The sequence below is a fragment of the Lissotriton helveticus genome, chromosome 10 (assembly GCF_964261635.1).
Source record: "Lissotriton helveticus chromosome 10, aLisHel1.1, whole genome shotgun sequence".
Taxonomy (NCBI): Eukaryota; Metazoa; Chordata; class Amphibia; order Caudata; family Salamandridae; genus Lissotriton; species Lissotriton helveticus.
The window spans coordinates 959,494,836-959,518,870 of NC_136071.1; the positions used below are offsets into that span (position 1 = coordinate 959,494,836).

General features: G+C 44.3%; 1 protein-coding gene across 9 annotated transcripts in view; it reads left to right on the forward strand.

Moving 5' to 3' along the window:
- Positions 1–24,035, forward strand: part of LOC144784678 (metalloreductase STEAP4-like) — a 445,141-nt gene that overhangs the window by 419,064 nt on the left and 2,042 nt on the right. The gene's annotated exons all lie outside the window — the stretch shown is intronic.

A 24,035-nucleotide genomic window follows, 5' to 3' on the forward strand; every position in this document is an offset into this window, starting at 1 on the left:
TAAATTCGGAAATCTACATGACGACTTAATACGTGACCAGGCAGTCATGCATAATAACAATTCTCCTATCCAAGATCGCTTATGGGTCAATGGGGATGCACCATTGGAGTATGTTTTAGCTATTATGAGAAAAGCTGAAATGTCTGGGAGATGTGCCACTGTGATTAAAGATTCTGAAAAAGAATCTGGGAGAGTCTTCAAAGTACAGAACCCAAGTAGAAACCAATACCAACACACCATGAGTCGTGGTCAAAGTCAACCACAGAAGAACATGTGGAGAGAGAAGAAACCGGAGGAAAGAAGGTATTACCATTGTGATAGCAAGGAACACTTGGCCTATAGCAAAAATTGCCCTGCAGCAAGGAAGAAATATAGTATTTGTGGTTTGATTGGGCATTTTAGCAAAATGTGCCGGTGAAGAAATAATAATGTTAAATATGTGTGGGATGAAGAGGATGGTACTGACCGAGATGCAGAAAATGAGAGTGTTGTGTAAAACGTTTTCAGGGAAACTTTGTTTTAAATGTCATTGACAATTCACTAAAGGGAAAGCCTGTATGTGAGATATCTATGGATGGAGTTTCAGTCAACATGTTTGCTGATTCAGGTTCACCCAATACTATTGTAAATGAAGCGGTGTGGAAACAAGAATTAGTAAAAAAAGAATTGGGCGCCAGTTATGCCCCACAGATGTTAATCCGGTAAGAAGATCAATATGTTAGGCTTCAGATGGCTTACATTCCTATTTAAAGGGAGCTCAGCAAGGGGGAAGTTATATGTGGCCAAACTTGGTCCATCAGCGCTTGGCTGGATGGATCAAAAGTAATTAAATATCATCCTTGACCCTACTAGTGAAGAAAAGGTTCTAGTAGTTGATGAAACCAGTAAGTTGGAAGATGTCTTGGTTAAAAAATACGCAGCCGTTTCTGGAAATAATTTAGGGGCTCTCAAGGGGTTCGAACATAATATTGTACTTAAGAAGGATGCTGAACCTAAGGTCCACAAAGCAAGACCTGTTCCTATGTTGATAAGGGACAAAGTTAATAAAGAGTTAGAGGGTTTGATGGCAAAAGGAATGATCAAGGAAGTGGAGAATTTGGAGTGGATTTCTCCAGTGGAGGTAGCGTGCAAAAGCAATGGAAAAATCTGCTTATGCATTGACTTGCACCACCTAAATAATAATATTGTTATTGAGAAATTTCACCTGCCCAAGATCAATGAAATGGTTTCATCACTCAAGGGGGCGACCTGCTTTTCCACCATAGACTTATCAGCAGCTTGCCACCAGGTTATACTCACGCCGAAGTCCAGAAAGCTCACTGCCTTCATTACGCCATTTGGGTGTTACCAATTCAGGCACATGCCCTTCGGCCTTGCCTCGGCTGCTGCAGTCTTTCAACGGTTGATGCACAGACTCTTTGGCAAAATGAGGGGCGTGAGTTTCTTTCAAGATGACATTTTAGTGGCTGCCAGGGGCAAAGGAGAACATGATCATATTTTAAATAATGTGTTGGAAGTATTACAAAGAGTGGGTTTGACTGTTGAACTTAGCAAGTGCAAGTTTGCTCAGAGGAGTGTGTCTTACTTAGGACATATTATAATTGAAGATGGTGTGAAACCCAAGCCCACCTTGATCAATACTGTTGTAGGTTCACCTGCTCCAACTACAAAAGATGAAGTAAGATCCTTTTTAGGCATGGCCGAATATTGTGCCAAGTTTATACCTAACTTTGCCAGCAAGGTGTACAACATACGCTCACTTCTCAAGAAGAATATAAAATTTGAATGGTCGGCTGACTGTGAGGCAAACGTTTCCCTAGTCAAAGCTGACCTAGAAAAAGTGAATGCATTAAGCCGTTTTGACCCAAACTCAGAATGTTTCCTAACTACTGATGCAAGTGACAAAGGACTGTTCTATCGCAAAAAAGGTGTGATGGTTGTGAGAGAATAATCTTATTTGCATCTAGAGCTTTATCCCCAACAGAGAGTAAATGCCGTATTATAGGGAGGGAGGCATAAGCCTGTGCCTGGGCCTTGGAACATTTTTGTGCCTTTCTTTGGGATAAGCCAGTCACCATTCGCACAGAACATCGACCGTTGGTGAGAATTTTAACCCCTGAGGGCAGTGTTGGGGCCTCCGCCAGATTAGCTAGGATCTCCATGAGGATGAAAGAATATGTGTACAAGAACATATATGTGCCTGGCAAGGACAATGTTGTAGCTGATTGCCTGTCGAGATTACCTGTACCATTAGAAGAATATGTGGATGATCCTTGGGTGAATTTTAGTATTGTAATCCAACAAGGAGCTGCAGAGGGAATCTATATGCCAGGCCACCCTCCAATCAGCATATAATCCAACAACAACAAGGGCCTGGCATTTAACCCCCAGGTACAGTCAAACCAGGATTTGGGAGTGCTGTTACGCTCTTCTTTAGCCCAGACCCAAAGGGGCAACAGAGGGGGAGGAATGAGGTGCAGAGGCAGGGCATGCCAGAATCAGGCACAGACATAGCAGATGTTTTCACCCGGGTAACCCGGAGCAGAGGCAGAACCCCGATTTGAATACCATCATAGTTAACTTGTCTGATCATCAATTAACATCGGATGAATGGAGGTTGCTCAATAAAGGCTTTGGGTAAGTCCCTACCCCACGCTATGACCCATTCAAGTGTAGAATTAAGATACAAGAAGCTTTGAGGAAGATAAAAATCAGAAAGTTTTTTGACAACAAGGAACAAGACCCTCCTTCACTTCCCCACTACTCTTCACCATCCTTCTCAGTTTTGTCCACCCAGCTCCTCACTCGGTCCAGAAGTTATAGTGTTTGAAAGGAAAGTGCAGGATGAAATAAAGGTGCTGGAAGAATCACAGAAGCAAAATACTTTCAGCAAATTGAGTCAGTGTGTCTGTCAGGCAGTTAAGTCCCTACAAGATAATGCATCACTGACGATAAAGTCGGCTGACAAAGGTGGGGCGATAGTCCTAAAGAACACTGTGGACTATGAAACTGAAGTTAGGAGGCTATTACAAGACAAGAAAAACACCAACCATTGCCTAGAGACCCAGGTGAGGAACTTCTTGGTGTGATCACAGCCATGGTTGGACAAGCAAAAGAAAAGAAATGGATAACTAGGAAAGAGGCAATTTTTTAAATTAATGTAAAGCCCAGAACACCGGCATTTTACATCCTTCCTAAAATTCATAAGGCTCAACTTCCACCACCAGGACGCCCGGTAGTTTCTGGGATCTCCTCTGTGTTTGAGCCCCTTTTGCAGTTCGCTAATTTCTTCTTAAGAGAGTCAGTGTTGAAACAACCGTCCTATGTCCAGGACACAACAGATATCTTGAATACTATCCAAGATATGGATTTTGACCCGTCACAACAGTTTTTAGTGACGATTGACATTGAATCTCTGTACACTAGCATACCCCAAGAGGTGACACTGGTGGCACCAGTTTGTGCTCTTGGGGCCCAGGAGTGGTTCTATGACACCCCACAGTCCTTTGTGATGCAGTGTATTGAGATTGCCCTTACCCGCAATTACTTCCGCTACAAGAATGACCTTTTTTTGCAGACATTGCGTACATTGATGGGCGCAAATTTTGCGCCCAGTCTGGCCTGCATTAATGTAGGCCAGTTTGAAGAACACCATCTGTACCATTCATCTAACCCCTTCCAGAGTCATATTTGCCTCTGGGAGAGGTATGTTGATGATGTTCTGTATGTAAGGTCAAGTCCTGAGAGCCAGCTCCTTAAATTTTTAGAGTGGCTGAACAGTTGCGATGACTGCTTAAAATTTACATGGAGCATAAGTAATGAAAAGGTAACATATCTTGATCTGGACATTGGAGTGAACAACAACAAGCTCACTTCAAGTGTGCATCAGAAACCGACAGACAAGAACTCATTGCTGCACTACCAATCATTTCACCCTAGAGCATTGAGGGACAACCTCCCGGTGGGGCAATTTCTTTGCTCCTCCACTTGTGATTAACTGCAACAATCTGAAAACCTCACTGAAAGACTGGTGCAACGTGAATATCCTAGGAGGATTGTGAATAGACCCCGTAAGAGGAGGCTCTACTTGAAAGGAACACAAAAGAATCTAATGACTGCTTGCCAGTCGTACTGACTTATGATCCCCTGTTCACAAAGATCCGCCAGGCATTTAGAAAGCATTGGTCTTTATTTGCTACCAATGATTATCAAATGCCGCAACCCAGCTTCGCTTTTAAGCGTGCCCAGAATTTGAAGGACAGGCTTGTCCATACGAGGCCTGTGCAGTAAACATTAAATACATCTATTCTATCTGGGCACCACCGGTGTGGGGGGTGCTCAGTGTGTGAGTTAACAGAGAAAACTACGAGTGTGCAGCTGCAGAAAGGAAGAACGTGGTACCTTAATAGGTTCAGCAATTGCAACTCGATGAATATCATTTACAGATTAACATGCCAATGTAGGCTGCACTATATCGACCTCACAAGCTGAAAAATTTAAGTCAGGGTGCAAGAGCATCTCAGTACCATTAAAACTGGACAATTGACCACTAGATTGGTCCAACACTACCGAGCAAAACAACATAACCACAGAGCAGTGAAATGGGTGGTTTTAAAGAAGATAGTGGATGATTCCAACAACGTGGAGAAAATACTCTCCATGAAAGAGGCTCGCTGGATTTATTTCAAGAAGGCTGTTCAGATTGGCCTTATGACCAATTTGAGTGGAATAAGATCAGTGGACAGTGATTGTAATCATGTAGAATGGTGCTCCTTTGTGGTCAATAATGTTGTGTCTGCTAAAGCTCCACTCCCCTCTCTAATGTGAATACTTTTGTTGGGTCCAATGAAGATGCAAGGCACTTTGTCTGATTACACCTTGATTTAAATGTCCCGCTACGGTCACCGGTCTGGGTTGGCCGTGCCTATATGGTGGTGAGTGGTATTAGGTAAACCTTTTGGGCTTTTCTTAAAGTTTACGAGCATCTCGCTGATGGCAGAAATGAGTGGGGACACATTGATGAATAGTGACGCGATTGCTAGCTTAATATTATCCAGGGGCATTGCTGAATTACCCTGGACTGGCTGGTGAAAGCAGTATGGTGTATCTTTATGGCCACTAGTGCCTTCGACATGTGTTGGTTGGTCAATTTAATAACATTTAAGGCGGACAGTTTTTTGAAAAGTGAACAACAATGTGAAAATGAACATGAACCATAACCGGGCCCTTACTTGCAATCCCAGCGTTTCTAATTTTTAGATGATTTGTGGCATATTTAATAGTGGGTTTTGATGTAGTTACAATATACCTGCACATGCAACTAAACTGGCAGTCTAAGATGGTCGCGTCTTTGGCTATGCGCTGTCTGATCCCCTTTTTGGGAGTCCTTAATGGTGATCATGCGACCGCCGTAGTGATGTGATGCGAAAGGAGAAGGGTCGTGTTCTGTTTTAAATTGAGTAACCACGCAGCTTGGTGAAACGCTGGGACGATTGACCACGGTGAGAGTATGCTGTTTGATTTGTTGTTCACGATTGGATTTTGAGTAAAACTGGAGTGAATACGAGCAGTAAAGCAGCCCGATGGTACTTGTAAGTGTGTAAGCTGTACCGGGGACAAATTCACTAATTAGTGATGGCTTTGTATTAATGACGAGAGGGCTTTGATTTACTTTGCAGTATGACTAAGCGTTACGGATTTGGAAAAGAGACGGATCAGATTGAATCAGGATTCCGGAATAGAAGGGCAAAGGAGAAATATTGTTCTCAGAGCGGGGGCCAGCAGGGCTTATGTAGTTTGTAAAGGCTCAGGGACGGGCAAATATGTTTGGAGACTAATTGTTCTAAGTAAGTGTGATTTCATGTTGTGACATAGCATTGAGCATGGAATAAGGGCTGGGGAGAATTGTATGACCCTGATTTGCACGAATAGAGCACAAATGTTATACAGTCATGAATAAAGTTTATGTGTTGTGTCTGCTTCCACAGATGAAGGTGTGAGCAAGAAAGGTGCTTGTTAAAGGGGGAGAAAAGTATAAATAATATACACCCTTGCAACTTAGTGAGTGCTGGTATGTGGGCCCATGGTTCTCTTCTCACTCGGTAAATATTTACCGAAACCTCAGGATTTGTGGCTACTAATGTAGTACAGTCCATGTTTGCATGATTACCTGTACTGAAGTAACAGAAAGAGATGTGTGGTGTTTCTCTTGATTTACCAGTCGCTGTTGTTTCTTTCTTTGTATGTTTGTCAGTCACTCTTTTTTTATGTACACAGGTCCAAGGAGGTGATTGCTGACCTCAGTTGCCCTGATGAATTTGCTGTTATGTTTGAAAAGGCAATTAAACATGTTGGCCATCCTCAAAATGGGTAGCAACATGCTGTGTTTTTAATATTGGGCCAACTCACGCCGTGGAATAAAAAGTTACGAGTGCGTATGTGAGTTGTATCAATTTTATTTGAGACTTCTTGTGTCTCAATCACTTTAGGGTCTTGCTTTTCTTTTTCAATTTTTTACACCTTTCCCGCACTTGACACATATTTTATTTTATATGAGAAAGTCATTGATGATGATAAGTATGTGGGCAAGCTGGTGAGAACCTGCCAGTATCTCCTCCGGTGGTGCGCACGTGAGATACTTTCTCATTTCCCTACACTTTTTTGCACCTTTCTGTCTTTGTGACACGTGTCCACTTCATTGCTGACTGGTGCTGGTTGAGTGAACTGACTGCTGACTGGTATTTCTCCCTATTTGTAGGACTTTTACAATTATTAATTATCAAGGCACGGGGGATTAGGTCAGAGTTCATGAAAAGAACTACTGAGTTTGGGAAAAGATAAATATATCGCCCTATAAGTAATCTTAAGTATTCATATATATAAATTGATAAAACGTGCCTAACAATGCCAGGCCCTTGTTGTTGGATTATATGAATTTTAGTATTGCCTTCCTTCATGATTTTGGCGCACCAGCAATCGCTGAGGCTGAATGGTTGGAAGAACAGCGTAATGACAAAAAATGTACAAGCGGTGTCAGAACATATCTGCAAAGGCTTGTGTTGGACTTGGCCCTTTTTGCAAGGTCATCCCTAAACTTTTTTGCCTTTCTCCTAGTCTTTTTTATGACATGTGATGAGAAACATGAAGATTTTTTTCCCCCCTGAGGATCCCAGGCGTCAACATAAGAAAAAGCAAGGTATGTGTTTGGCTTCCCATCACCCTCCACCAAAAGTCCGCTAAACTAGAGACAAAAGTAGTAACCATGTTACTGACCCAGGTACTGTTTTTTTGTCTATTTTAAATTCATGTAGGTACAAAAGTCCTGGCGTGAAAAGCACATTCTCCCTGACGAAGACCTTCACAAACAAGCATTGGAAATGCAATAGGTCTCGCAGCATTAGAGTTAGTGCTTTTAGAATTGTTTATGGGTTTTTTGTTGTAAATCTTTAGCATTTTTATTTCTTGTAGCCAATGCTAAAGAATTACAAATCAAAAAAGCCATAAACAATGCGACACGGCGGGAAGGGGAGGGGGCGGAGCACACTCATGTTTTACACACAAATTGCTTATGCTGCAGACATGGAATTACCCCTGGACCAACTGCCAATCGAAAGTGGGCAGTGCATGCTTCTGACTTTCACAACACTGACAGTGTTGTAACTTATGTTTACTTCGCCCTCTGAGACTAGTCAGATCATGTAACAATTTACAAAATGAAACTTTAAACAACCTTTTATAAAGCAATAATATAAGTACCTTGTCTGCAGCTGTGTTAATATTTGCATAGGACTATTGCTATTTGTAGCTTGCCTACACTAAAATGAGTACATGTGCAGTATAATATTTCGTAGAGAAACATAGTTAACAATCACTAAGTTAAATATTGTAACCATTATCTACCGTGAAGTAATTTCCCTACACGTGCCCGTTTGCAAGTTTATACAGCCGAAGCTACAAGACTGGGTTAAATTTGTTTTTCCACCGCCTAACACTTACAGGCCGAGGGGGGCTGTTTTTTTAGAGTTTGGCAGCCGAAGCCTAAGTGCGGGGGAGGGGTGCAAAACAGCTACAATAAAATAAGTCCACTGCTTCAGAAGAGGGAGGGCGGAGAGAATAGGAGCAGCCTGTTTGGACTTTACGTCGTGTTTATTTGATTACTGTTATCGATATTTAATATTAAAAAAACATCCTAATTAGGTAAATAGAAATGTTCCTTTTGGTTACAGTGTTAGCATTGCGACATGTGTATTGTTTGTGTCCCAGATTTGCAAGCATGTACACAGTGATAAAAATATAAAAAGTTACACAAAGCAGGGCGGTATCGTAAAAGTTGGGAAAGCACGTCAGCATTTACTGTAAGATCACAGCTGTTTTGGAAAATGCTGGTTTAAAATGTTAACATGAAAAGAACAGCATTACCTCGCTCGTCCTAGCTAATAGAGGACAAACAGCAGTTGTACACCTCTTTCCGATTAAGTCCTTGAAATTTAAAGCGGGTTAGTGCGATGGGAGAGGGAATCCTAAACATGCAGTCAATTGAATTAAATCTCCGCCTCCAGAGAGGCTTGCCATGGGTCGCGATCATCGGGTACAGTCCAGAGCCTTTGTTAATGTTGCTTGCACATAGAAAGTACACAAAGTAGGTAGATTTACGCAACATTTGCGTTGTTTAAATGCAGTTGTAAACAAAATATCCCACAGAATCGTAAGCAGCAGTTAAATGCCTTTTGTACCCACCCAACATGTTTCAGTACTTACAGAGTCCCTGTAGCACACGTGAGTGTGTGTGTGTATGGTGTGTGTGTGTGTGTGTGTGTGGGGGGGGGGGGGGGGAAGGGGTGGGTTCTTGAAGTCAACTGCATTAAATCCCCACTTCCAGCAAGGAGAGATTACGGGGAAGAAAAACGGGAATCCGGTAGTCAGAAAGCAAGTTAATGTTGTGCCTTCTGAAGACCAGAGTCCCACGAGTGGTGCGCGACTTTGTCAGTGACTAATTCAAGTTGTTCCGCTGTCTGGCACTTCATATTGTAACCATTATCTACCGTGAAGTAATTTCCCTACACGTGCCCGTTTGCAAGTTTATACAGCCGAAGCTACAAGACTGGGTTAAATTTGTTTTTCCACCGCCTAACACTTACAGGCCGAGGGGGGCTGTTTTTTTAGAGTTTGGCAGCCGAAGCCTAAGTGCGGGGGAGGGGTGCAAAACAGCTACAATAAAACAAGTCCACTGCTTCAGAAGAGGGAGGGCGGAGAGAATAGGAGCAGCCTGTTTGGACTTTACGTCGTGTTTATTTGATTACTGTTATCGATATTTAATATTAAAAAAACATCCTAATTAGGTAAATAGAAATGTTCCTTTTGGTTACAGTGTTAGCATTGCGACATGTGTATTGTTTGTGTCCCAGATTTGCAAGCATGTACACAGTGATAAAAATATAAAAAGTTACACAAAGCAGGGCGGTATCGTAAAAGTTGGGAAAGCACGTCAGCATTTACTGTAAGATCACAGCTGTTTTGGAAAATGCTGGTTTAAAATGTTAACATGAAAAGAACAGCATTACCTCGCTCGTCCTAGCTAATAGAGGACAAACAGCAGTTGTACACCTCTTTCCGATTAAGTCCTTGAAATTTAAAGCGGGTTAGTGCGATGGGAGAGGGAATCCTAAACATGCAGTCAATTGAATTAAATCTCCGCCTCCAGAGAGGCTTGCCATGGGTCGCGATCATCGGGTACAGTCCAGAGCCTTTGTTAATGTTGCTTGCACATAGAAAGTACACAAAGTAGGTAGATTTACGCAACATTTGCGTTGTTTAAATGCAGTTGTAAACAAAATATCCCACAGAATCGTAAGCAGCAGTTAAATGCCTTTTGTACCCACCCAACATGTTTCAGTACTTACAGAGTCCCTGTAGCACACGTGAGTGTGTGTGTGTATGGTGTGTGTGTGTGTGTGTGTGTGGGGGGGGGGGGGGAAGGGGTGGGTTCTTGAAGTCAACTGCATTAAATCCCCACTTCCAGCAAGGAGAGATTACGGGGAAGAAAAACGGGAATCCGGTAGTCAGAAAGCAAGTTAATGTTGTGCCTTCTGAAGACCAGAGTCCCACGAGTGGTGCGCGACTTTGTCAGTGACTAATTCAAGTTGTTCCGCTGTCTGGCACTTCAGAGCCATTTGGATAGGGCAAGTAGCATAGCGACGGACTTTAACAAAACGGAGGGAAGAGAGGGGAGGGGGGAGGAGAAATGCGACACGGTGGGAAGGGGAGGGGGCGGAGCGGGTCAAATAAACAAACAAGCGGGAGGGGAGGGGGGAGGAGAAATGCGACACGGCGGGAAGGGGAGGGGGCGGAGCGGGTAAACAAAGACGGACGTGCACGCGCTTTTAAGCTCAATGCGCATGCGCATTGAGCTTAAAAGTCACGGGCACTGCAAGGAATCGCCACGATTCCTTGCAGTGTGGATAAAGAGTAGATAACTCGCAATACTCTCGCCTTGCTCGATGCGCATGCGCATCGACAGGCGAGACCTAAAAAAACATGCCAATAAGAAGGTTGAAACGCGTTGGTTCTTTGGAGAGAGGCTCTCGGCCGAGCCGTATTGGAATTAAGTCCTTAATTGGACCAAACCATTTTTCAAACGAATGGTGTTTACTTCGTGCTCGGAGTAAAATTCCCCTAGACCTCTCATTCGGCAAATAAAAAGTTAGATAGCTTTGAGGCCAGTCTAATATATTACACTGCCTTGATATATGAAAAAAACAATAGGACTTTTCTTTTTCCGAACATGAAGTTTTCGGTGTTGATGTACCTTTGTTTTAATGTATATATGTGTTTCACTGTTGTAATGTACATAATACTTGAGTATTTAATACTGCACTGTATATAATTCACGAGCACACTGAATTCTGTCTGAAAAAAACAGTTTGATCTCCCTTGGTCAATTTTGGGGTCCTGTTGATGGGCCGTGTTGTTTTGCAACTGCTAAAAAAGTAAAAAGAAGTAACTATGTGATACATACAACCCAACGTTAATTAAAAAATCGTTTGGGAAAAGATTTGTTTTTTGTATCTATGTTGTCAGAGGTAATTTGTTCATTGTATTCCTGTTTGTATCTGCAGCACTGGGCTGCGACGTAGGGTTCCCCTGCATTGATGCAGTGTTAAAATAGCTGCTCATTTTGTGGGTGCCCATCAGGATTTGTTTGACAAGCAGGTGCTCACCCCGCATTGAGGAGTTAGTTGATGAGCGGGTGCCCACCCCGCGGTTGAGGTCAGCTGCGGGTGCCCACCCCACCTGGCTGCTGAGAGAAGAGCCGGCGAGATCTGGACACTGCTCGTTTCCTGTCGCAGTTCCCTGGCCCAAGATGTTTTTCCCGGTCAGAGTGGAGTGAGAAGTTCAAGTTCAAGTTAAAAAATTTGTATAGCGCACTACTCACCCAGAGGGTCTCAAGGCGCTTGAGGGAGGGGGGTATGTTACTTATCGAATATCCAGGTTTTTAGTTGTTTTCTGAAGGAGAGGTGGTTCTGTGTAAGGCGGAGGTGGGTGGGGAGAGAATTCCAGGTTTTGGCCGCTAAGTAGGAGAAGGATCTTCCACCCATGGTGGATCTTTGGATGCGTGGAATCGCGGCGAGGGCTTGATTGGACGATCATAGTTGGCGGGTGGGGGTGTAAAAGGACAGGCGCGTGTTGAGGTATTCGGGTCCTAGGTCGTAAAGGGCTCTGTGTGCGTGAGTGAGGAGACGGAACGTTATTCTCTTGTTGACGGGGAGCCAGTGGAGGTCCCTCAGGTGGCCGGAGATGTGAGCTTGGCGGGGGATGTCTAGGATGAGTCGAGCGGAGGCGTTCTGGATGCGTTGGAGTTTTTTCTGTAGTTTGGCTGTGGTTCCGGCGTAAAGGGGGTTTCCGTAGTCCAGTCGGCTTGTGACTAGTGCATGGGTGACCGTCTTTCTTGTTTCGGTGGGGATCCAGCGGAAGATTTTTTTGAGCATACGTAGGGTGTTGAAGCATGATGATGAGACGGCGTTGACTTGTCTGGTCATCGAGAGGGAGGAGTCTAGGATGAAGCCCAGGTTACATGCGTGGTCCGTTGGTTTGGGTGCGTTTCCCAAGGCCGGTGGCCACCATGAGTCGTCCCAAGCGGAGGGGGATGATCCTAAGATGAGGACTTCTGTTTTGTCCAAGTTCAGTTTTAAATGGCTGTTCTTCATCCACTCGGCCACTTCTTTCATCCCATCGTGTAGGTTGGTTTTGGCGGAGTTTGGGTCTTTGGTGAGGGAGAGGATCAGCTGGGTGTCATCTGCGTAGGAGATGATGTTGAGGTTGTGTTGGCGCGCGATGGATGCGATGGGGCTCATGTATACGTTGAAGAGGGTGGGACTGAGTGATGATCCTTGTGGAACGCCGCAGATGACTTCAGTGGCTTCCGATTTGAAAGGGGGGAGGCGGACTCTCTGGGTTCTTCCGGCGAGAAACGAGATGATCCAGTCCAATGCTTTTCCTTGTATTCCGACGTTGCTGAGGCGTTGTATAAGGGTGCTATGACAGACTGTGTCGAAGGCTGCGGAGAGGTCAAGTAGGATGAGAGCAGCTGTTTCTCCATTGTCCAGTAGAGTTCGAATGTCATCTGTTGCTGCTATGAGGACGGTCTCGGTGCTGTGTTTGGATTCGAGGAAGGCGGCGAGCTGGCTGTTGACGGTTTTCTCAATGACTTTGGCCGGGAATGGGAGGAGCGAGATGGAGGCGGTTGTTCTTAAGTTCGGTGGGGCCTGCTGTAGGTTTCTTCAGGAGGGCACTGAGTTCGGTATGTTTCCAGCTTTCCGGGAAGGTGGCGGAGTTGAGGGAGCAGTTGATGACATCGCGGAGATGGGGTGCGATAATGGAGTCTGCTTTGTTGAAAATGTGGTGGGGACATGGGTCGGTTGGCGATCCTGAGTGGATGGAGTTCATCAAGCGGATGGTGTCTTCAGTGGTGATTGGGTTCCAGGTGCAAAGGTTGTTGGTGGGGGGTTTTTGTTCGGAGGTGGGTGGGGTGGGCTGGTCGCCGAAGCTGTTATGTGTGTCAGCGATTTTGTTGTGGAAGAACGAGGCTAGAGAGTCGCAGAGGTCTTGAGAGGGAGTGATGTCGTTGGTGCCGGCGGTGGGGTTGGTAAACTCTCTGACGATGTTGAATAGTTCTTTGCTGTTGTGGGCGTTGTTGTCGAGTTGATCCTTGAATGCTGATTTCTTGGTGGATCTGATCAGTTGGTGGTGTTTGCGGGTGGCGTTCTTGAGGGTGGTCATGTTGTCCGTGGTTGGGTTTTTTCGCCATGTTTTCTCGAGGGTGCGACAGATCTTCTTGGATTTCTTAAGGTCATCATTGAACCAACCAGGGAGCTTTTTTACTACCTTGTTTGATTTGATGGTTTTTCAAGGGAGCTAATTCGACAGCGCTGTGGGTGATCCATTGTGTGAGGTTGATGGCTGCTTGATTTGGGTCCAGTGATTTGGCAGGAGGGTTTTGGTGAAGCAATGTGAAGAGCTGGTCGATGGTAATTTTGTTCCAGTTTCTGCGGGGAATTGGTTGTGGGTGGTTGTAGGTCGTGGTCTTTTTGTAGTTGAAGTGAACACAGCTGTGGTCCGTCCGATGGAGTCCTGTGGCGTGGTTGAAGGAGATGTGTTTGCTGGAGGTGAAGATTGGGTCGAGCGTGTGCCCGGCATAGTGGGTGGGTGTGTCAACAAGTTGTTTGAGTCCGAGATTGGCGAGGTTGTCCAGAAGGGTGGTGGTGTTGCTGTCGTTGTTCTTTTCCAGGTGGAAGTTGAGGTCTCCCAGTAGAATGTATTCCTCGGAGGGAAGGGGGTGTGGGCTGATGAAGTCAGTGATGTCTTCGCTGAATCGTGTGCGGGGTCCTAGTGGCCTGTAGATGAGGGTGCCTCTGAATGTGGTCTTGGGGTCGATGTGAATCTGGAAGTGAAGGTGTTCGGCAGCTGCGAGGGTGTCGTCAGAACTGGTTGTGATTCGGATGGTGTTCTTATGGACGATGGCGATGCCTCCACCTGTTTGGTTGATGCGGTCCTTTCGGATGATCTTGTAGCCATCCGGGATGGCTATGGCGATGTCGGGCGCTGATGAGGCGTTCATCCAGGTTTCTGTAAGAAATGCGACGTCGGGTGATGTGGTGTCTAGTAGGTTCCATAGTTCAGTTGCGTGTTTGTGAACTGAGCGGGTATTGAGCAGGATACACTTCAGGTGGTTTGTTACGGAGCTCTGTTTGGAGTTTGTGGATTTGGTGTGGGTTCTGATGCAGTCGTACTTGCAGAAGTGGCAGGTGAAGGGTCCATGGGAGTGTCCTGGGGCGGATTGGTACCAGTCTGGGAGACGGCCGGGTTGAGTGCTAAGAGGGTTGCGGCGTCGTACGTAATGCGGGAGGAGTGGATTTTGCGGGGACCCGGGGGGTTTGGCGCTGGGCGCGGACGGGCGTAGACGAGCTTACCTTTGGCGCACCTTCGGCGCGCATGGGACGCGTCTGCTGCGCGTGAACGCTGCGCGTAGGCTGTTCTGACATAAGTGGATAGTGGGGGGGGGGGCGGAGCGAGGGAGGAGCAGCTGGGAGGCGGGCGCGGGGTGGAGAGCCGGGCTGGGAGGCACAACAAACAAACAACAAAATGGCAGGATTGGGGCACAACCTTAATAAACGCTATGAAATGGGCAGTCGCACCGGCACAATCAGGCACCAATAGTATAAGCAGGCAAAACGAGCAATACACAATGGAATAATAAGTAAAGAACAGTCTCGCAGTATAGCGCTACGATATCAGTATAATCAGGCACAAATAATTATAGTAAGCAGTGCGAGCAATGCGCAATAGCTCTAAATGGCAATGGGCAGTCTGGCAGTATAGCGCTACAATACCAAATTATTCAGCAGGGAGCAGCGTGGGGAGCGACCGCTTCTGAGGAACTCAGGACGGTCACCATGAGAGCACTGTTTCTTTGTCTGTGGCCCTCTCTTTCCCTGGGACTGCCCTTCTTGTGATCCAGGAGTCGGGCTGCCTAATTCCACTGGTGAGGTGTTCGGGGTCTCCACTCCACATCGGATTGGCTGAAGTTCTTGGACTGGTATCCATGGACGGAGTCCTCTACCCTATGCAGTGGGTGGCCTTTGGCGGGATCACCGTTTGCAATCTGTCCTGTCCATGGAACTTGGTATCTGTAACCGTTTATGTGTATTGCAACGGACTACCGAGTTTCTCTCCTGCTCTCCCATCACCTCCCGTCTAAATCCCGTTCTGTGCTGATGGCGAGTGTGAGGCGGCCATCTTACCCCCATATACTGACCTTCTCGGCTGTTTGCTAGTCTCAGCTCTTTGAGCGAAGTTGTACCCGCTACGCTGCGGCACTGCGACCCCAACCCGGCTGCGGGCTATTCTCCTGACTCGAACTGGGTCTGCCTTTGTTCCAGTCCGGTGGTGATGATCTGGTATTGGGTTCTACACTAGTTGGTGCCTGACTGCAGGATTTGTATTTTAATCTAATTGACTGTCTGCCTAATCTTCCACCCCCTATATTCTATGGAGCAATGGGCATACACCAAATAAACATATGTTAATCTAATTGACTGTCTGCCTAATCTTCCACCCCCTATATTCTATGGAGCAATGGGCATACACCAAATAAACATGTTACGTTTATTTGGTTAATGCCCAGTGCTCGGTTCTTCTCCTTACTTATTATACATTGATGTTTGTTTTTGCTTAGTTGTATCTAGTGCAACTTCCTCACTCTCATCTATGCAAAGCGCTCTAATACCTCCGGGTCTAGCCAGCGCTATATAAAACTCAATAAATAAATAAATTAATAAAGATCTGCACAAAGATCCCAACCATGGCCCGACCCGGAAGCCAGGCAGCCTTGCCTGGTTGTGGGCTGGGCCTGGTTGTGTTTGGAGGAAGCAGGAAGAAGCCGTCCAGAGCATCATGGGCATTCCATCGAAGTCCTGGTCCCAGGAAGGGAGACCGGGCAAAGGGAGACAGGCAGCACTGCACCTGAGGCAAGGCGGGGCTCTTGTGTGGTGAGGAGAGCCCCGTGTGCAGTCTAGAGGAGTCCACCAGATCGCCCGTGAGTGGTGGCGCATTGTGAGAGGCTGGGAGTGGTTCGAGGCACATTGTTGGTGCCTGAGTGGTCCCGCAGGAGAGCCGGCCACTCCAATGGTGGGGACACAATGTTTTCAGGGCCCCAGAGGGAGTCCAGGGGGCGCGTTTGTGCTAGTGCCGGTTTCCTTGCCGCAGCTGCACCGCAAGTACGGGCAGCTGCAATGTTGGGGCAGTTTTGGTTGCATGAGTCCCAGAGTAGGAGCTCATAGGCCGAGTTGGTGTTAGGCCCCATAATTACAGCTGCACCAGCACGGGCAGCTGCCACGTTGGGCGCATTTGTTTTGAAGAGTCCCAGTGGGGGACCCAGGAGGGACAGTAATGCCAGCACCATTCTTGTCCTTTGGGGTCATTTTTGAGATGAAGGTGTAAGATACACTCCCGCCCTGCCCCAGTGCTTTGCGCACTTTGGAGTTTGCTGTATTGGCAGCCAGCCCTGACATTTTGGGACGGAGGGCATTTGAGCCCCAGCGAAAGGCCAGTTGTCCAGGGGGTCAGTTCTATCTTGGTAGGGCGCAAGGCCCTAATGTGATTGCATAATGTAAATCACATTATGCAATCACATTAGGGCCTTGCTTGTGGTGCCTATGACATAATGTGTTTATGTTTAGGATGTTTATGCATAATGTGTTTATGCTGGTGAGACCTAGTGGGTAATGTGTTTAAGCTAATGAGGTTTGGGCCTAATGTGAATATGCCTAATGTCATGCTATGAAGTTTTAGGTTGGTGTCTAATGTGACTGTGATAATGCTTAGATCATTATTGCACCAGTAGTTACTGGTTGTGGTTTATATTTACATACCTGATCTAATGGTTCTGACAGTGGCCCAATTGGCCCTGTCCTGTATATATTCCCCTGTGAATATTGCCTGTGCCAGTTGGCACAGTGTAAATGTGTGATTATGTTTCTAATGTGTTTATGATAATACAAGGGCTATTTTTTTATATAACCTTGTGTGGAGTTCCTTTTGTGATGTGCCGAGTGTGTTGTGCAAATGCTTTACACATTGCCTCTGGGATAAGCCTTCAGCATGTAACTCCCTTGCCCTGACTACACTGGTGGTTTCTGCCTGGCTTAGGCGCAAGCCTTAGACAACCAGAAATCCCATTTCTAACAGCTGGCCTAAGAGAGATAACATAACCGGTGATTTGAAACCTTTTTGGGAGGTGAGAATGGAATTATCAGTGAACAAGGAATTGATCTTGAGAGGTGACAGGATAATTCCACCTAAAACTTTCTGAAAGAAAGTAGTGCAATTGTGCCATGAAGGTCATTGTGGCATAATAAGGACCAAATTGGTGATCAAAGGCATTTTCTGGTGGCCAGGAGTAGACAAGGAGGTAGAGAGAGTTGTATGAGAATGTTCGGTTTGTTGCTCTGCTGACAAATCCTTAAAGATCCTTAACAACCTCCTATGAGTGAGGGTTTTATTCCTAGTCTTCCTTGGGAATTAGTAGCAGTGGATATTTTTGGACCGGTTGGTGAATACAAAGAATATGGTTTGGTTGCTATTGATCTATTTTCTAAATGGCCTGTTGTAGACATTGTGGAAAAAGTGGACACGAATACTGTTCTTGAATTTCTAGACAAACTGTTTGTCATGGAAGGCTTACCAATTAGCATTTTAAGTGACAAAGGAGGGCAATTCACTTCAAGAAATGCTAGAGATTATTTTGAGAGGAGTTGGATTAAGCACAAGACCATTTCTCTGTACAAACCAAGTGGCAATGGTACTGTGGAGCACTATAACCGCGTGTTGAAAGGTGTAATCCAAGCGGCTTTGAGCAAACAGATGGATTGGAAACTGGAGATTCAAAAAGCTATTTGGGCATACAGGGTGACTACTCACACTGCCACTGGTTTATCTCCTTTTGTTATGCTGAGGGGCAGGAACGCCAGAAGCAAATTTAGTCCCAGTTGGCTTTTGGAAGGTAGAGTGGAGCAATGGTCTCCCACTGATGTTAAAAACAATTTGGAGTTGGTACATAAGAAAAGTAAGGAGTATTACGATGAATGTCATGGTACTAAAGTTGTCCCAGTTGCGGTGAGTGACTGGGTCCGTATTAAGTCCGTAATAAAAGATCTATTAAAGTCCCTAAGGGTGAGAATCAGTTTGAAGCACCACAAGAGGTAGTAGAGGTTCTTTGTAATGCGGTCAAACTGAAGGATGGAAGAGTTTGGAACCTTAAAAGTGTTGCCTTCGACTTGGAACATAAATTAGGTGTTCCATTCAATGTAGTCCCATCCCATAAAGATTGGTCGAACATTGAGTGGGTGGAAGAATATTTTGATCATAGCACTGACCAATCTGGGTTGGTTTCTGATGATGTTCATGATATTGAACCGATGGAGGGTAACCAGGGTGCTGCGGAATTTAGGCAACTAGTCCAGGAGGACACTCTCGTCCCAGAGGAAGTTTTGTTTGGAAGGAGTGAGGAGGGGCATTCGGGCACCATTGAAGCTGTTGGGGGAAATGTGAATACGGGCGACATTGGTAAGAGAAAAAAGTTCTTCCCCGGTGGTTGAAAGAATATGAAATGTAACTTGTGTTCATTTTCCTCGCTCTCTTACTGTTGATTTTTAAACTCCTTATTGTTCATCACTCTACTGTGTTATTTTTCCTTTGCATTGTAAGGAGGGGGTATGTGTTGTATTGTACCTTCTTCTGTTATGCATTGTATTTTCCAATGAATGTACTTTGGAGCAAGGGGCAGAGCGAGGCATGGAATGCTCTTGCTGTTCCTTCACGTGTTCCAGTCCAGGGCATCAGTTGTTACCGGTGTCCTGGAGTGGAAGCTGTGCCGCCTGGCTCTTGCCTGTTTCCTTCTGCCTATCTACAATAAAGCTTTGGATTACATACAGCGTTTCACCTTTATTATACTAATGTATCTGCTTGTGAAGGTTAATCCCATCGGATGGTCATTTGCCAAACTTGACAATTGTCAGTTGACATGACAACACATAGCCCTAAATAGATCGTAATAACTGTGTAATGAATGAAATGTATATGATAAATTTAAAACATGATTTCATACCTCGTCCCCTTACATCTGGAAGAGTGTTTTCGGAGCAATGGAAAACTAGATTTCAAATTATAAGAACTCCATATTCTTGCCGTTGCCTGCCCTGTAACCAAAGGCACAAAATACAAGCACTTGTGTGGTTCTAGGCCCAAAGTAAAATTGCCATATTTTGAAAGGGATGTTGAAACTGTAATGCTTGCTCCTATAAAGCACACATTTTGTATGACCTATGTCTCTTGTCACCTGGCATGGCAGCTGCAGTCTTCTTATAAAACATTAATTGGTGACTTAGCAGAAAACCGTGAAAGTTTTGTTAGCAGTTATATATTGTGCAGGATGTTGAGCCGATGCCGAGAGGGAAGCCAGGTTTGAGTGTCGGAATAACATGAAGAAATATGTCAGCTAGTGGAGGAATATTCTGAGAGCAGGACACAGGTTCAGTAATATAGTCTTCCATTTATTTTTTGCAGTTATTCTTGCTTTTCAATCTTTCAAGTTTTATATTGTGTTGAGTGTTGAGAAAGCGCCACGAGTGGAGGCAGTTTTGAGTCGGCTCAACATCATGTATAAAAAGAAGGCACCAATTTATTTTTTATGTTGCAAGAAAACTGCAACATTGCTGCCATTGAAGAGAGGTTCTTGCCTGGAACTCTATCCCTCCTTGGAGGTCTGACTTGCTTAGGAAACCAGAAATTCTATGAAATATTTTGGGAGTTTTCCTTTATAAATACCATTAAGAACAGTATTTTTGGTCCATTTATCAGAGAAGTAGTGCTGAAAATTGCACTAGCATGCATCAGTTTTTAAAAATAAATTTTCATGGGGAGATCCCCCCACCTTCCCATCCCCTAGATACAGCAGGCTTGCTTGTGCAACAATTGCTCTTACACCTCGCCGCTTTCAAATTCTACCAGCTGCCACTGTTCTCAAGGCTCCCTGATGCCACCAATTTAATTTGCATTATTTATTCAAACTCTATCTGATGTTAATATGTAAGTCAGAAAAGACACTGCCTCAATGGAGACTAATCTAATTAAATTATATCATTCTGACGGAGCTCTGTTCACAAATAACTACTATTTAATTTTTTTCTTACCTTTTTTTGTTCATATTCCTGCAATCTTTATCAAAGTTTTTTTTCTTTAAGGGGAAATCATGCTATTTAGTGTAACTTAATTTAATTCCTTATATGCCAAAATCAGTCTGATTTAAACATCTGATCAATTTTTTTAAATAACAGCATTTTTTTTAGATTTTTGAAATTCTCTACCAATAATTAGGAATCTACTCTCCAGGCCGGTGTGGCCCTGCCCAGACACTATGTTAATTTTCTGGTCAAAAGATGGGATGGAATTTCAGTCTGTATAATGGGTGGGTTATTGAATTCAGGCCTCTTGAAAGATTTATCACAGATCTAAAAGTAATGTAAACGTGTCGCTCTTCTGGTATTTTCTGCTGAGAGGACTGTTTTATACTCTCTCTAGTGCAGATACAGTTCACACGACTACTGTAGTTGTGGGAATTGTATAAGCCTATCACTAGTATGTCCACCTTAGCTACTTGTTTACTAAACACAATACCTCAAATATTACAGAAATGGAAAGAGGAATTTGAGATTTAACTAACCAACTTTGTACACCCGAGACTATGTGTCCTTAATTTTTCCATTTGTAGGTAGTAATCCTAGAAGTATGTAGTTTTTGCATGAGGTTTTTATATCATACTCTAAAATATTTACATTGTGTTGATAATAATATCTCGAATGCACGCCCTATATGTTTAGACACAGTAAGTCGTGGTTGCATATTTATTTTATTCTTAGCCACTTGATTAATCACTGGAAGGCCAGCTATCAATCTGAATTTGTTTGTACCAGTAAAGTTATTGTTTCCCTTTGAAAAAATAACGTTGTTAGTTCTTGTAGAAGGTAAAACACTGTCCCAAAGGCAAGAGCTCAAACCCTTCATTTTCATAGTACTGTTCTAAAGCGTAGTCCATAGCAACTGCAAGGCGTACTGTCATCATGCTCAGAATTTACCACTACTAAGGTTTACAAAAATATGACTCCTACATAATGAGTTTACTGAGCACAAGTAACATTTTGTTCCTTTTCAGTCACAAGTCAAATATTTAGCATTGAACAATCAGCATTCTACGGGCTTAGGGCCGGATGTACCATACATAGTTGTTTTATCTTTCTCTAAAGGGATTTCTGATTCGTTTTTAGCTGCTTTATATAAATCACTTTCCACTTTTTTCAACTGCAACATGTAACTTTTATTATTATAAAACATAATAAAAATGATGTTAAAAAAAGGAGCACTATACCAGTTTATGCCTCAGACTAAACCTACCCAGGACGGGCATTGAAAAACAGCTAAATGTCTGCCCATGTAAATTAGGCAGGTGGTGATACAGCCAAACCACCCATGGCCCAAACTCCAATGAGCCCTGGAAGGAGTTTGACCATGGCAGAGACAGAGTAGTCTCCAGCGTCATCAATGTCCCACCCAATTTTAAATCATGTGGGTGGACCATAGTATCGGCGGGGAGGAAATACAACAGGCCCTATAGTTTTAGACAGCTGTGGGCCCGTGACTGCCTAAATTAAATGTCAGAGCGCACCTACTCATGCATGCTTTATTCTTTCTTGGAGTGCTCCAAAATCACAATATTCAATAAAGTTCATACAAGAGGTATTTCAGAAAGCAGCTTCTGAAAACAGGAAACATTGTTTTTGATGCCAGTTGAAGAGCCCGCCTGGCTGAGAGCAATGCAGGTGTGCTTTTGTGAAACCCTGCGTGGAAACCATGAGAGGATTTCTTTGCTGGAAATTAATGTTGTAGTTTCATGTCATTTGAAAGCATAATTCAAGGGCTGTTCTAGCATCAATTATGTTGCTTGTTGCATTTTTCATTTTGTGTCCTGGAGAGACTAGGCCAAGGAGCAGCAGTGCTAAATAGTTATTTGTTTTTTTGGTACAAGAGTAACTTACTTCATTATGATATAACAAACCCACTTTTCAGTCAGTATGTGATATGTTCACTGCTAATACACTGGAAAACGAATTTCACTTAAAATCTCGAGATCTGCTTTTCTTTGTAGCTAGTTTCAAACTCTGGAAACTATGCGGAGTAATAAATAGTTACATAAATAGAAGACATTATACAGGGATGTTATGCATATTTTACTGATGCTAATACTCCGCACAAGGGGAGATTCTTTGAAGTAGCCTTTTTCCCTTTTCAAATCCCCTCCCACAACAACTGCAGGATTCAGCAACTATGAACTGTTCAATATATGCAAAGTAACAAAGGTTCATAGTACTGCCTTCTTAACTGTATTCTGTAATAATAATAAAAAGTGTTGTTTTCTACACAGTCTTTGGGAACGGGAAACATCATTTACCACGAAGGCATTACCACTACTCACGTTTACCACGTGACACTTACCACGCAGGGTGCCTTCCACGCAGGGTACCTTCCACGACGTCTTTACCACGGGCTAGGGGGGATTTAAGTCGATCTGCGTGGGCATGGGGGGGCAGAGGGAGGGGGGGGGCTCGGAGGGGGGCTGGGGGGGTCTCCCCCCCCAAAAATAACAAGCAGGTTACTTTAACAAAAAAACGAACATAAATTTAAAAGAAAGAGGAAAGAGCCTCCCCCAAAGACGTGCCGTGTACGTCAAAAAAGCAGTCCTTTTTTTATTTTGGTATACGTGTTTTGACGCTTGTTTCAAAGGAGGATGGAAGTAAGGGCTCGTGGAGAAAGACGTGAAGGTAAGACGTTGCAACGCGTAGTAAAATGCTACGTTGTAAATACCAGCGTGGTAAAGCCACTTGCGAGGTAAAATTCGCGTGGTAAAGCCATGCGTGGTAACTGAAATCGTGGTATAATCATATATTCTTTGGGAACAGCAGCTGCGTCGGTGGCTAGTTCAGGTCCACATCAGCCTATGTCACCCCGATGAAAGGCATGTCGTCCCGGTAACACTGAAGGTCCGCCTACAGCCCTGCTCACAGTGGCTTGCAAATTTGTTAAAAGTGAAGATCTGAAACTATATGAACTACCACATTTTTGTTTCTGAGGGACGGGGGAGAAATGGGATTTTGTGAATGAAGTTGAGAAAAAAGAGAAAGCATCTCAAAGCTCTGGGGTGATACTGATTGCAGCTGAGTGAAGACCGAGTGAAGACTGAGCCCTTCCTCCAGAGATAACACAGACACAGTTAAATCCACGTCAGTGTTTAATCCTGCAGCATGGCCCAATTTATCAAAATCTTTATCGACTAGTTACTGATTCCATCTTCCTCCAAGTTTCTTTTAAAAGTGTCTCACCTCTGTTTTCATGTGCACGTTGGCATAAAGCGCCCAAAAAAGTTAGATATAATGATATCTGAGCGCTGCAGGTGCAAGTAAGTTCTCCTCCATTTTACCCAGCAGTCCTCCTTTACGTATGTGTCCCCTGAGTCCTCCGATATTTATTTCAATTTATTTTCCATGCAGACGAGAGATACAGTGCAGTAGCTAATCCATCTTATTTTTCAACACATTTTGATGTTCTTTCTAGTCGGGCACATTGACCACAAGGGGCATATTATCAAGGACCGGTGTTAAAATTATCACCGTTTTCTCGGCAGGAAACTGCCGATAAAACGGCGATAATGGGCTTGATAATACACCCTTGTTAATTCCCATAGAAGCCCATGTTCTGGTGTTAACATGGGCTTCTATGGGAATTAACAAGGGGTTTTATCAAGCCCATTATCGCCGTTTTATCGGCAGTTTCCTGCCGAGAAAATGGCGATAATTTTAACACCGGTACTTGATAATATGTCCCCAAGTTCGTTTTGTTATTCTTTCGCCTGTGACGTCAGTTGTGTCATAACT